This window comes from Ictidomys tridecemlineatus, chromosome 2 (genome assembly GCF_052094955.1).
Source record: "Ictidomys tridecemlineatus isolate mIctTri1 chromosome 2, mIctTri1.hap1, whole genome shotgun sequence".
In the NCBI taxonomy this organism is placed as follows: Eukaryota; Metazoa; Chordata; class Mammalia; order Rodentia; family Sciuridae; genus Ictidomys; species Ictidomys tridecemlineatus.
In genome coordinates, this window is record NC_135478.1 from 87,316,464 (window position 1) to 87,330,354 (window position 13,891).

General features: G+C 52.7%; 1 long non-coding RNA gene across 30 annotated transcripts in view; it reads left to right on the top strand.

The window, feature by feature from the left end:
• The window catches only part of LOC120891715 (uncharacterized), a 95,389-nt gene extending 83,278 nt beyond the window's left edge, over nt 1-12,111 (top strand). For 20 of the 30 annotated variants that reach the window (XR_013434726.1, XR_013434728.1, XR_013434723.1 and 17 more), the window contains 2 exons: nt 1,010-9,434; nt 9,648-12,111. This is a non-coding gene — a long non-coding RNA (uncharacterized LOC120891715). The remainder of the gene's footprint in view (nt 1-1,009; nt 9,435-9,647) is intronic. The other 10 variants (XR_013434710.1, XR_013434714.1, XR_013434711.1 and 7 more) reach the window with 10 other exon arrangements.
• The last annotated feature ends 1,780 nt before the right edge of the window (nt 12,112-13,891 follow it).

Below are 13,891 nucleotides of genomic sequence, written 5' to 3' on the forward strand. Positions count from 1 at the left end.
AAAAAAAAAAAAAATAAGGACTGGGGGTGAGGCTCAGTGATAGATCATCCCTGGGCTCCACCCCAGTACTGGGAAAACCAGCAGGAAATGTTATTGGCACCCCTCTTCTTGCCCCAGGGGGCCACTGTGGATTTTTTCCTATTTCTTATTTTGCCTATTATTGTTATTGTTATTATTATTATTATTGTACTGGGGATTGAACCCAGGGGTGCTTAACCACTGAGCCACACCCCCAGCCCTTTTTATTTTTTATTTTGAGATGGGGTCTCGTTGAGTTGCTTAGGGCCTCCCTAAGTTGCTGAGGCTGGCTTTGACCTCGCGATCCTCCTGCCTCAGCCTCCAGAGCTGCTGGGATGGCAGGCGTGCGCCATCCTGCCGGGCTCTATTTAAAATCCGTTTAGAAGTGGAATCATGCAGGAAGTGGTCTGGTGGGAGGCTTCTTGCGAGGGTACCTGGTAGAATTCTCCTCTGACATTTTTAAACGCCCCCCCCCCCACCACCCTGGGCTTCAGGGTGGAGACCCTTGGACTTGTCCAGATGCACCAGCTAGGCTAGGCGGCTGCTGCAATTGTTTCCGCCAGAGATAACGTGGAGCTGGCGTTGTTTTGGCTCGAAGCTCTGGCCACACGTTATCTCAGCCATCTCCAGGACTTAGAGAACTCCCTTCCCTGGGAGATAGCCCATCCCTGTCTTAAGGAAAAAACACAATGGTTTGGCTTTTCTTTCAAATTCCATGTGTCCCTCATTTTTTCCCAATCTCCAAGGCAAAGAGGCACCTTGAACCTGAACTCTGTCGGCTTCCGGAATGCTCTGGGGAGACGGGCAGAAAGTGCTCCCGATGGGAAATGCCAATTGAGAGGTGAAAAGTAGCCTGTCCAAGGCCGAAGGTCAGGGCAGGGCTTGGTGGAAAGTTCTAATAACAACAGCTCACGGTTTGGAGTGTGGACAATCCAGATTTAAGACGGTTTAACTAATGGATGTCTTTGTTTGTTTGTTTTTGACTTTACAGTGGTGCCTACTGATACACATTCAGTAGAAATGGCTCAGATTTTTGAATTTGGATCTTGTCCTGGGCCGGCCCTCTGTGGTCTCATCCTCTCAGCCGACTGATTTGGATCAGATGAAGCACGACGCTCAAAGATGGTGACGTAGAGAAATGACAAGGTGTAGCTAAAAAAGTTCCCCGTGCTAGATAAACTCACCGTCGGGAAGAGTTTGAACTAGTTCCCTGTACAGTTGGGACTTTTTAGAAGTTCATCCGTTGTGGCTGGGTGCACTGGCGCATGCCCATAATCCCAGAGACTTGGGAGGCTGAGGCAGGAGGATCTCAAGTTTGAGGTCTGCCTCAGTGACTTAGTGAGGCCCTTTTGAGGCAGGTCTCATAGATTCTGTTTTTTGTTTGTTACTGGGGATTGAACCCAGAGGCACTTTACCACTAAGCTACATCCCAGCCCTTTTTATTTTCCATTTTCAGACAGGGTACAGGTGTGCCCCACCATGCCTGGCTGTTTTATCTGGATTTCTACAGCTTCCCAAGTGGACAGTGGACTCCACTCTTGGCCCCACCACCTTGCAGCCTAAGTGATCACCTGAGATGCAAATCGAATCTCCCCTCTGCGTTGGAAGCCCTTCCGTGGCTCCCACGGTGTACCCGGTGGACACGGTAGACACGGGATCCTCTGCCCTCTTCCCAGATCTGGCCTCATCCCCTTCTCCAACCTCAACTCCTGCCTCTGCCTTAGAAAGTGTTTCCGAGGGCCCTTTGGCTCTCTCTTCTTGGAGAATAATCCATCCACATGCCTCCGACTTGCTCCCAGGTTTTCCATCCTGAACGCACACACATTGCCCTGGACCCTGCCAAGTCTTCAGTCCGGTCCAGGAGTGGGATTTAGGTGTGTCAATCACATCCCTGGACTCTTCCCTCTCCTGTCTCCTGGAGGACAGAGCCTCAGCCTCCCCTGGGAGGCAGCAAGGAGAGCCACAAGCTTAAGTCCATGGGAAGCTGAACTAGGCACAAACGTGGACGAGTTCCCTGGGTAAACCCAGCTGAGCAACCCCAGGAGGCTCATCTGCCATGGCCGGCCTCCTCCTGACGCCCGTGGAAGCAGCTCACTGCTAAAACTCAGCATGGGCTGGACTTCCAAGCCACGGTCTTGAGGCCCAAGAAAGAGCCTGAGTATATTCCAGAAATATCCGTGCCACCCTCTTGCTCCCTGGCCATAGATTTCCTGTTCTTTGCCAACCACGGGCCAATGTCCATTGGACCACCTCCCTCCTACCCCGGGATGTCAAGTGACGGCCTTCCTCTGCCTAGTCAGACTCGGCCTCCAGCCTCGGCCACTTGGAAAGGGAGTAGAAATGGGCTCTGCAGGGTAAGCCACCATCCAGGATGGAAACCCAGGTTGGGACCTGATCCGTTGACTCTAAGCTGCACCTTGGGGCCTGTGCAGGGTCCGGGTGGGAGGGGAGACTGGGAGGCTGGGAGGCTGGGGGGGAGGCTGGGAGGCTGGGCAGGGAGGCTGGGAGGCTGGGAGGGTCCCTGCAAGATTTACACTGGACACATGCAGATTGAGGCATGATTCATAATTTACAAAAGGAGGAAGAATAAAGAGGGAAAATTGGGGCAAATCCCACAAAGACAGCTCTGGGAACAAAATGCCTTAGAGGAAAGAGAGAGAGAGAACGAGACAGAGAGAGAGAGAGAGAGCACGCAATTGGAGCCAAGCTGACAGCCGCCCAGCCCACACTGTCACCGAGCAGAAACTCAATTTATTTGGTTTGGGCTTGGAGATGTGGCAGTTTTTGACAGATGTGCGATGCATCTCATCATTAGGGCTGAAGGAGATGTCTCCGCATGATTGGGAAAATTACAATTCTAATAATTTTGTTTTTCCCCTTCAAGCCTCGCCGTGTCTATTTTCCAGGACGCTGACTGGCTTCCGGGTGCTCGCAGTTAAATACCCAGGCGTCCACAGGCCTGTTTTACCAGAGCCACTATTATTGGGGCTGGACTGTGTGCTTGTGTGTGTGTGTGTTTACTTCATCTCTGCAAGAGAAAAGGAAAAAAGAAGAAGAAGCCACAAATACCCGAGGAAGAGGGAGGACAGAGAAAGAGGAGGAAGCCGCCCTGAGAGGGAGGAATTGGTTTTATTGCATTGGGAGCTACAATGTTTCAGAGCCACAGCAGCCATTGGGTGCCTCCCCCACCTGTCTTGAGTGGCTGGGGGCTGCTGTTTGCCCATCGGTGAACCCACACCTAGTTTTGCGTCCACTTTGCAGACAAGGGAGCTTGACCCAGTGGGTGCCATTTGCCCAAGATCTGGAAGGCGGTGGGCCCAGATGGATGGATGCACCTAGCTCCACGGGGCAGCCTCACGAATCAGCAGACGTGGAGAGGTCCGGAGGACGATGTGCTTTCCCAGCACCACACCGGGAGGTTGTGAGCCCAAGAGGGAATTAATGCAGAGGAAGTAAAAACCACAGAGCCTTCTCTCCACCCTCGCCTGGGCCGCAACTTGCTTTTAATCTGTGAGCGATGTGACCCTATGGGTCTGTATGAGCTCTTTCTTTCTCCAACTCAGAAATTTTGATGAAACCAGGTTATTGTAATTATTATTATTTTGTACTAGGGATTGAACCCAGGAGTGCTTTACCCCTGAGCCCTAGCCCCATCACTTTTTTGTATTTTATTTAGAGACAGGGTCTCCCTGAGTTGCTTGGCGCCTCGCCATTGCTGAGGCTGGCCTTAAACTCACGATCCTCCTGCCTCAGCCTCCCAAGCCGTTGGGATGACAGGCGTATGCCACCGTGCTCGGCTGATGAACCAGGTCTGAAGAAGTTTGGGAGAGAACGATCCCTGGCACCCCCACCTTCCCCCCTCCCCCAAAGTCAAACAAACAAACTCAAAGCACGTCTTGCTACACACTTAGGAGGGGGATCCACACAGCACACAGCAGGGGCACAATAAGGGCTCTGGGTGATGACAAGGCTCCTCGTCCTGCCCCCCCAGTCACCCCTGCTAGTCCAGGTGTTTGGCCTACATTCCCAGGCGCACAGGTGCGGGAGGCCGTGAGCAGCAGGCGCCTCCACCCCCAGGCCCCTCCTAGCTGTGCTGGGCATCTGCAGCTTCCACCAGCTGTAGATGGAAAATATTTGGGAAAAGAACTATTGTCTCTGTGCCGAACACACACAGGCGGTTTTCCTTGTCATTATTCCCCAAAGAATACAACGGTGCAGCTATTTACATAGCAATGTCCGCGTACAGAGGGTTCCAAGTGCAAGGGAGGTGCACAAAGACTACGCCATGGTCCGTGAGGGGCTTGGCGCCCACTGATGTGGTATCCTTGAGGGGCCCTGGAACCGGTTCCCCGCAGGATAATGAAGGACAGCTACGTGCTGACCCTCTCGGTTCCAGGGGCTGATCTGGACAGACGGTGAGGAGATCCCGTGTGGGTTCCAAAGCAGAGAGGGAAATTCAAAATTTTTGGTGTAGGGAAGTTTCTGGAATCTCTCTGAAACCGGCCAGCTGTGACTGCCCCGCTGACAAAGAGGGGCAGTTGGAGAGGAGCAGATGAAGGGGTCAGCACCTGGTTGGCATCGGCTGGTGGACGTGGTCCCAGAATTCATAATAACTAAAAGGAGTTTTTATTGTTTTGGTTGGCAGGTATCTCGGGGTTTTTTTTTTTTTTTGCCTTCTTTTTCTTGGTACTAGGGATTGAACCCAGCGGTGCTTTATCACTGAGCCACATCCCCAGCTCTTTTTATTTTATTTTGAGACAGGGTATCGCTTAGTTGCTGAGGATCTTGCTAAATTGCTGAGGCTGGCCTCCAACTTGTGATCCTCCTGCCTCAGCCTCCCAAGTAGCTCGGGTTATAGGTACGCAAACCACCACACTAAACTTCTGGATTCTTTTTCTCAGGATTCCTGTGTGTGTGTGTGTGTGTGTGTGTGTGTGTGTGTTGTGTGCACACACACACACACATGCATGAGAAAACTGTGTATGACTCTGAGAGCAGGGGACACTAGGAGAAGAGACAGCTAGGTGGCCAGGGGAGTGACCAGGGCAGTCCTCATCTCTGGGGCACGCGTTGGGCCTGTGAAAGAGAGGGAAATTGGGAGGGGAAGGAGAAACTCTCTCCAGGGCAGGTGTGCGCTCATGGAAATGCAAATGGAAAATTATGAACCCAAGATCAGGAAACACCCACAAATGCAAGGTGGGCTTCCGAGGGGCCACCCCGGGGTGCAGAGGGCCTGCCGGAGCCTGAGGCAGCCCACAGCCAGCCCTCCACAGGCAGCTCCCTCCTGCCCTTCCAGAAATAGCTTCCGGGAACCGGGAACCGGTGCTTTCCCGCTGCCGCTGGGCTCTCTGGCCAGCGGGGAGATAAAGGGCTGCTTTGCTTGTCTTGGCGGCCTCTCAGCTGACACTGCAGACGGAGCCTTTGATCTCGGCTATCAGGGCCTGACCTGCACCCTGGGGCCTGCCCGCCAGCTCCCGCCCACCGCTCACCTCTGCAGAAAGGGCAATCCAGAAGGTCACTGCTGGGAGGGGCAGTGCCGCAGGCGGCTGGCCTTGGAGCCCCAGAGCTGGAGGCCACCGGGCTTCCGCTTTTCCCTCTGGGCCGAGGGGACCAGGGGACCCAGCTGGGGGAGATAAGCATTTGAAGTGTAGCCACACTAAATGCCACCGAGGATCATCCCTGGAACGCTGTGTGTCGGTGTCCCTGTGAGGCCTGCACCTTCACCCTGGATGGTGGGTGGTGACCACAAAGGAAACAGAAGGGGCAAGAGGACTCTCCTGGCTCGGGAGGCTGAGGCAGGAGGATCAAAACCAGCCTCAGCTAGTGAGGCCCTGAGCCCTTCAGGGAGACCCTGACTCTAATGAAAACACACAAAAAGCATTGGGGATCTGGCTCAGAGGTTAAGTGTCCCGGGGTTCAATCTCCAGTACCAAAAAAAAAAAAAGAAAGAAAACTTGCTTTCTTGTCCTCAAACTGCCACTGAGTCATTGGGTGACTCTGGGCACATCCTCTTTTGTGTCCCTTGTGTTTTTCCGTAAGTGGGGAAGCCCCTTCTCCAGCAAGACCACACTGTGGAAATCCAGGGGGGAATCGGGGGAACGTGAGGGGCTACGGAGGAGGGAAGCCCTGGTCCCCTGCTCTCAGCCTCATCTGTGACCCCGTCCTGGCTGGAGGGCCGTGTCCTGGGGCTGCCGAGGCCGGGCATGGTGGACGCTGCAAACAGTAGAAACGGATTATGGAACAGTTCGGGAGACCCCGGTGCACAACCCAGGCACTGGTGGGGACACCTGGAGGGAGGTGGGGAGCCTCCTCTGCTCTCCAGTCCCCAGGGGTCCGTCTGTGACATCCAGAGTCTGTGGGCACAGCTCCCCAGTCCCCCACCTTCATGGGACATTGCCGGTGTGTCCCCCCGTGGCCCACCTTACGTCTGCATGGCCCACGGCACGTCTCTTTCTGTATCCAGATTTTTTTCTTTTTTCCTCCTTTTTTTTTTGTAAAGAATCCTTCAGTGCTGGGAATTAACCCTAGGGCTTCTTCTCCAGGGAGTTGCGATCCCAGCCTTTTCCATTTTATTTTGAGACAGAGTCTCACCAACTTGCCGGGGCTGGCCTCCAATTTGTGATCTTCCTGCCTCGGGCTCCTCAGTGGCTGGGACTGTAGCACAGGCTTCCAGAGCTTGCTGTCCGGATTTCCCCCCAAGGACATGAGTCCTACAGAACTGCCCCCCTCTCCCAAACTCCTCATTTTAACTTGAGAACCTCTACACAGACCCTATCGCCAGATCAAGTCACATTCTGCCATAATAGAGGCTAGAACATCATTTAAATGTGCACACGCACACATGTGTGCATGTGCATATAGATGTGAGTATATCTAATATAGATTACCATTTCTATTTGTGTTCTGGTGAACATCATTCACCATGTAACGTCCGCCCTGCCCTCTTGCTGAATTTCTGAGGCCAGGAACAGTGGTGCGTGCCTAGAATCCCAGCAGTTTGGGAGGCCGAGGCAGGAGGATTGCAAGTCCAAAGCCAACCTCAGCAAATTAGCGAGACCCTGTCTCAGAATAAAAAAAAAAAAAAAAAAGAAAAGAAAAGCGCTGGGGATGTGGCTCTGTGACTCAATCCCTGATATGAAATTAATAAAGAGATACATAAGTTCTGGACTCACCGAATTGGTGTCTATGCAACAGTCATTGTGGAGTGTGTGAGGGGGGGGGTCGTTGGGTGGTGGAGCACACGGGTTCGATTCCAAGCACATGCAAGGCCCTGGGTTCGATTCCAAGCACCCAAATAAATAAATAGACAAAGTAAAATAAACGAACTAAAAATAAAATGGTTGTTTGGAGGTGATTTGTAACTACCACTAGGGGTTAGACTGAACGCATCTGCTTGCTGGAATCGGATCTAACTGGATTCATCCAGCACAGTGGCACGTGCCTGTCACCCAGCTACTTGGGATCCGAGGCAGAAGATTTGCAAAACAGCAGCAGCAACAACGATCTAATGGGCTTCAAGTTCAAGTTCTCCACGTCTGGGTCGCCGTCTGCTTCTCGGGGCTCAGTTTCCTCCTCAGTAGGAAAGCAGAGCTTGATTGAGTGGACATCTCTAAAGTCCCTGGCGTCCTAGATCTTTGAGAAAAGTTGTTTCTCTCCATTCTTCTCTCTTCCTCCATTCCTCCCGGCCACAATGCCGCTGAGATTTTTCTCTGAAGTAGGTGTGTTTCTGAATTTTGGGGGAAGCCCCAGGTCCCAGGAATCAGACCCTTATCTCATGCCTCCTTGAAGGAAGGAACGTGTTCTGTGGGTGAGTTCTGGGTTGGGACCTCCTTCTCTGCAGAGGGTTTTTTTTTTTCCTAAGACAATCAGTCTGAGCCAACCTTGGTCTCTCGTTACCCAAGTGAACCGGGGATCGGGAAGCCTTTTTGCAAAATAGCTCCGACATCAAACGCAGCTTCCCCACTGCATCCTGAGAAGCCGAGGGTAAATAAATCAAAACCATGCCCTCTCCCCGTCCCTGGGAGCACACACACATGTAATTGCATTACGGTGGAATGAAGTGCTGCAGGGAACTGTGCTTGGGCCTTGGCTGAACCCAGAGTGCCCTTGGAAGAGCTTGAGTCCTGGGCCAAGGCAGGCAGGAGGGGGCTCTCTGCTCCTTCCTCTTCTGCTCTGGTTTAAATATCTGTGCCCTCTCCCCGCCCCGCCACTCCACAACTTCATATGTTTCATATGTTGAAACTCAATCCCTAATGGGAAGGTTCTACGAGGTGGGGTCTTGGGGGACAATGAGGATGGAGCCCTTGTAAAACGGATTAGTGCCCTTTTAAAAGAGGAGACTTTTTTTTTTTTTTTTTTTTTTAAATTTTTGTCCCATCTGTCACGTGTGGACACAAAGAGCAGCCTGCAGATTGGAAGAGAGCCCTTCCTAGTAGCAACCTGATTTTGGAAGTCCCGGGCTGCAGAACCGTGAGAAAGAAATTCCTGTGGTTTATGAACCACATGATTTAGTACATTTTGTTATAACAGCCTGAATGGACTGATACATCCCTTTTTTTTTTTCTGCATATGATTGAGCTGTGGGCATGGGACTGGCATGAGGATACTGGGTATTGGAAGCTCTGGGGAGCACAGATGTATTTTTTTTTCTACTTGTTTTTAAAATGGAAAAAGCTTTTTATTTTATTTTATTTTATTTTCAGTACTGGAGATGGAACCCAGGGCTTCATACATGTGTGGCAAGCACTAACCATGGAGCTACACCCCGAGTCCTTTATTTCTCCATCACAGATTGATGGAGGCTCTGCTCCATGCGGTCACTCAGGGATTGGGCCTGATGGAAGTGCTGCATTTTGTCCACTTGCTCTGTGAAGCCCTTGGCCTCCTCTGTCACCAGGACAGCAGGAGAGAGAGGCGGGAGGATCTGCCAGGGAACTGACACATCACTTCTGAAGTTCATAGACTACAACGTCTCACGTGGTCTCCACTGACTGCCAGGAACTGAGGGATGTGGAGCAGGGTGTGGGGATCTGGGGACCTTTCCCGTGGCTGTCACAACGGGTTGGCCGTGAGGTTGCGTTTTGGGCCAGGCAGGGATTCTCAGTTGGGGAATGATTTTTGTCCCCTGGATAACATTTGGTAAGACGCAGTGACATTTTTGATCATCACAACTGGAAGGACTGCGGACATTGAGTGGGTAGAGGCCAGGGGAGGCCCCTGGGCACCCTGCAGAGCACGGGGCAGGAACGCTGCAGCCCCCAGATGCTCCCGATGGCTGCAGCTGAGAAAATGTGGGAAGTGAAGGAGGAGCAAGGGGAGCCGGGAGCGGTGGCACACGCCTGCAGCCCCAGCGGCTCAGGAGGCAAATTCCCACCACATTATTTTTTTTTCCATCCTGATTTTATTTTTTTAAGAAGGTGGTCTTTTTTTTTTTTTTTTTTTTTTTTTTTTAAAGAGAGAGTGAGAGAGGGGGACAGAGAGAGAGAATTTTAACATTTATTTATTTTTTCTTAGTTCTCGGCAGACACAACATCTTTGTTGGTATGTGGTGGTGCTGAGGATCGAACCCGGGCCGCACGCATGCTAGGTGAGCGCGCTACCGCTTGAGCCACATCCCCAGCCCCAAGAAGGTGGTCTTTAATTTTACTTTTATTCTTTAGTTTTACTTGTAGATGGACACATGCCTTTGTTTCTTTATTTTACAGGCTGCTGAGGATCGGACCCAGGGCCCCGCACGTGCCAGGCAGGTGCCCCGGCCCCCACCCCCCACCTCATTTCCTTTGTAGTATTTTCCAGGCACCAACCCTGAAGTGGGGGGCGTGGAATAAGTTTGGTGGGAATTTGGGAGCAGAGAAGAACCCTGTTACTCCTCTGGGGAGACTTCATTTCCCTCCTGGGATAGGAATGGCCCCATCGGAGGTACGTGGCCCTGACCCACCGCAGAGACGGGCTTTCTTGCTAGGTCACTGGGCAGAGAAGGAATCGAGGACAGACAGGTCACCAGGTCCTGGTCCCCCTCACCCCTGTTCCTTCCCTTGCCTGTTCATGGTGCTCTGCTCAGAAGCCTCCAGGATTCCTCAGCAAAGTGGGTTTCTTAATCCCAGAACCTGCCTGGTTCTTTAGATGGTGAAAGGGACCTTTCAGATGTGACTCAATGAGGAATTGCAAAGTGGGGACATCATCCTGGATTATCCAGGTGGACCTGGCATCTTTGCAGGGGTCTCCCATGAGTCCAGGCAGGAAGATCAGGGTTGGAAACAAGGGCTATGAGGATGGAAATAGGGGCCCGAGGGATGTGGGGCCACGGCCAAGAAATGCGGCAGCCTCCAGACAGTGGGAGAGGCCAAAAATCCAAATGTCCCCAAAAGCCTCTTGAAGAAACAGCTTGATCAACCCCATTTAAAACTTTTCAGCCTCCAAAACTGGAAGACAATACATTTGTGTTGTTTCAGGCCACTGTGTTGGCGGTAATGTGTTAAAGCAGCGGTGGGAAACTAATGCAGACCTGAATGCAGTGGACACCCCGAGAGTTATTGGGGAAGAACATTTCAGGTGGGAGCAATGGTAAGTGCAAAGGCCCTGAGGCACAAAGTCAAGATAGCGTAGAAAGGGCTGTAATGGGCAACACACAGGGTGCTCTGGGAACCCACGGGCCCACCTGTGCATCTGAGACTGGGTCACCATGGAGGACCTCACAGAGGAGACAATGCTTTGCACTGAGGCTTCAAGGACTGTCTCGTAAGTGCAAGTCACCTGGGTTCAGATCCTAGCTCTGCTCTCCCAGCTCTAGAGAGGGCTGACCATAGTCCCCAACGGCACTGATGTGAGTTAACCCGTGCAAAACCCTGGGAGTCTGTGTCACGTGGAAGGCTTTGTACCTGTGCCAGGTGTGATGAGGAGGGGATGCTGATTCCCACCCAGGAGTTCATCACGTAGAGGAGACCGGGAAAGGCGTTTGGGGTTCAGGGAGCAAGGGACGAGGTCAGGGGTGTGACTGTCCATTCTGATGCATCCTCTAATCCATGATCGAAAGTAGCTCACTCCTCCCTTACTCTCCCTTCTCTCCCAGGGTCCAGGACTGTCCTGTCACCCCTGTCCTGGAGGACAGGTTTCCAGCCAGGCGGTGGCTGAGAGCAGCCCTTGGTCACCCGTGCTGCTTGGGACGGGCTCCTCAGGCTCCGTGGGATGCAGCCCCACCGGCGAGGGGAGGCCCAGGGACTAGGAGGGCGTCTGCTGGACATTCCATGTCCAGAGGCAAGCCGTGACGGTGGCCCTGCTCCCTGGAGGCCGGCTTGGCCTCGTGGTCACCTGTCCACCCTGTGCAGACACATTTGCCTGAGCATCACTGTCGGCCCTGGGGCGGTGTCAGGTTTCTCTAGGTAAATGCCGAGCTTCTGCCCTCGGGGGTTCTTGACAGGGTATGGAAATAGGGACAGAGGAATGAGGCCTGGTTGGTGGGAGTCCCAGGTCTTGGTGACCAAGAATAAAAGCGGGCCTGCCAACAGCCATGTCAGAAGCTGGTTGCATCCAGGTAGAGAGCAGCTTGGTGGCGGGGGGCGGGGTGGGGGTGGACAACCTGGGACCTCAAAGTGTGGTCCTCGGGTGAGGAATGCAGAGTCTTGGGTCCCACCCTGCACCTCCCTCAGCTCACTTTTCCAGGGACCACACTTTGAGAATCACCGGATTCCAGGAGCATCTGGAAATGGGGCCTTCGGGAGACCCAGGCCCCGTGGGTCCGTGGGAGCGGCGGGGAAGGTGGTGTTGGCGAGGATGTGGGGGGAGGTGGACCAGGAGGAGGCACCGGCCATCCCGGACTTCCTGCTCCTTTCTGATTCCTTTCTGCACGTCGAAGCCGTGAGGAAGTCGAGCTCCGATTCCTAAGGCCAGGGGGGAGTGAATGAGCCAGGCTGAGCGTGCATCTGGGCCTTCAGGGGCCATCAGAGCTTGGGAAGCCCCCAGAGGTCATCCCGAGGGGCTGGGGACCGCCCAGAGCCACATCCAGAACGCCCTGTGTTTGGATTCCCTCGGGCCCTGGCTCTCAGGCTCTGACACGCACCAGCTCAGGAAGGGAGAAGATCAGGTAGAAACTAGAAAGGAAGCTTCTAGAACCCAGGGGTAGGCCAACCCTGTAACCCCTGAGACATTCCAGGAGCGGGGGTGGGGGGGAAATGGGAGGGACTTTGGGGGTGGGGGTGGTAGAAGATAAGAAATTCCCGATTCCAATCTCCTTCTTTCCCCCTGGCCTCCTGAGACCCGGGCTGTGTACCAACTGTATGCAAATGTGTTTACTTTATATTTTACTTCAATCAGAGTCACTCAGCCGTCAGGAGCTACATCAACATGTCAGTCGGCTTGAACAAACAAGCGTTTTGAGTGGAAATATTTCAGATAAACAGACACAATGTTATGACAGACTCAGAGTCCCCCAAACATGGAGGGGGGTGGGGGTGGTGGGGGAGAGGGGGAGGGTGGGAAGCCACAGAAAGCAGATCCATCTGCCCTGGCGCGGGGCTGGCTGGGGTCCGCTGAAGGCCAGAGGCTTGTTATTACTGGTGGTGGCAAGTCACCCTCCTCTCTGCCTCTCCCTTGGGCCCCCTACCAACCGCCATTAGAGAAGGTACAAGAAAATGCGTGTGGTCAGGGGAGAGAACTGAGGTTGGCATTAGTTTATTCTCCTCCACGACATGTATTCTAAACGTGATTTTTATTTTATTTTTGGCATGGGGGATCGAACTGATGGGCACTTTACCACAAGGCTACATCCTCTAGCCCTTCTTATTTTTATTTATCTTGAGTCTTGAGAAATTGCTGAGGCTGGCCTCCAACTTGCCATCCTCCTGCCTCAGCCTCCTGAGACACTGGGATTACCGGCGTGTGCCACTGTGCCTGGCTTAAAGGTAATTTTAGAGCAAAGTCACAATGTTATCGGGTTCAGTAATCAAAAGGATACAAATGTGTTCGGAAAACTTCTTTCTTCTCTTTCCTACTCCCTTCATTTTCCTATCCCTTGCCCCACCAAATACACCCCCTCCCACACACACACACTATATTTTATTGGGCTATCTCTTAGTTTCCAAGCTATTGTTCCATGGGCTATGTCCAAGAGGGAATTCACATTTTCTTTAAAAGAAGTCTCCGGCCGTGCATGATGGTACATGCCTGTAATCTCAGCGACTCAGGAGGCTGAGGTAGGAGGATTACAACTTGAAGGACAGCCTCAAGCAAATTTACAAGGCTGTTAAGCAATTTAGTGAGAACCTGTCTCAAAGTTAAAAATAAAAAGGGTTACAGATGTAGCTCAGTGGTAAAGTGCCCCTGCCGTCAATCCCCATTACAAAACAAAAACAAAAACAAACAAAAAAACAAAGTCACAGCTTATCTAGCACCCATCAGCATGAATCATGAGTGTTCCCAACCAGAACCCTGCTAGATGGCCGGTAGGGTTGGAGTTACTCATTCCAGCTTGAAGGTAAGGAGCCTGAGGCCCAGAGAGGTGAAGAAGCTCACCCGGGGCCACACAGCTGGTAAACAACAGGCCGGCCTGGGCTCTGGGTTCCCAAACCTGCCTTTATTCTGCTAACATCGGGCTCCTGGCCGAACTTGGAGGATTGTATCGTAAGGGACCTCAGCAGGCTCCGAGAACTGGTGGCCAGCACTCGTCCACCCCGGACATGAATTTACCCAGAAAGGGAACCACGTGCTTCTCCAAATGTGGGACTCAGCAGCTGCCTTGGGGGTGTGCTCGCTCCCAAGATGTTGGCAAGTTCCCCGCCGCCCAAAAATGTCCCCCCACCACCTGTCACAAGGCCTCAAATTCCACCATGGGAGAGGTATGGCCCCTGGGTTTCAATTAAGGACTGTTTCCGGGCAAGGT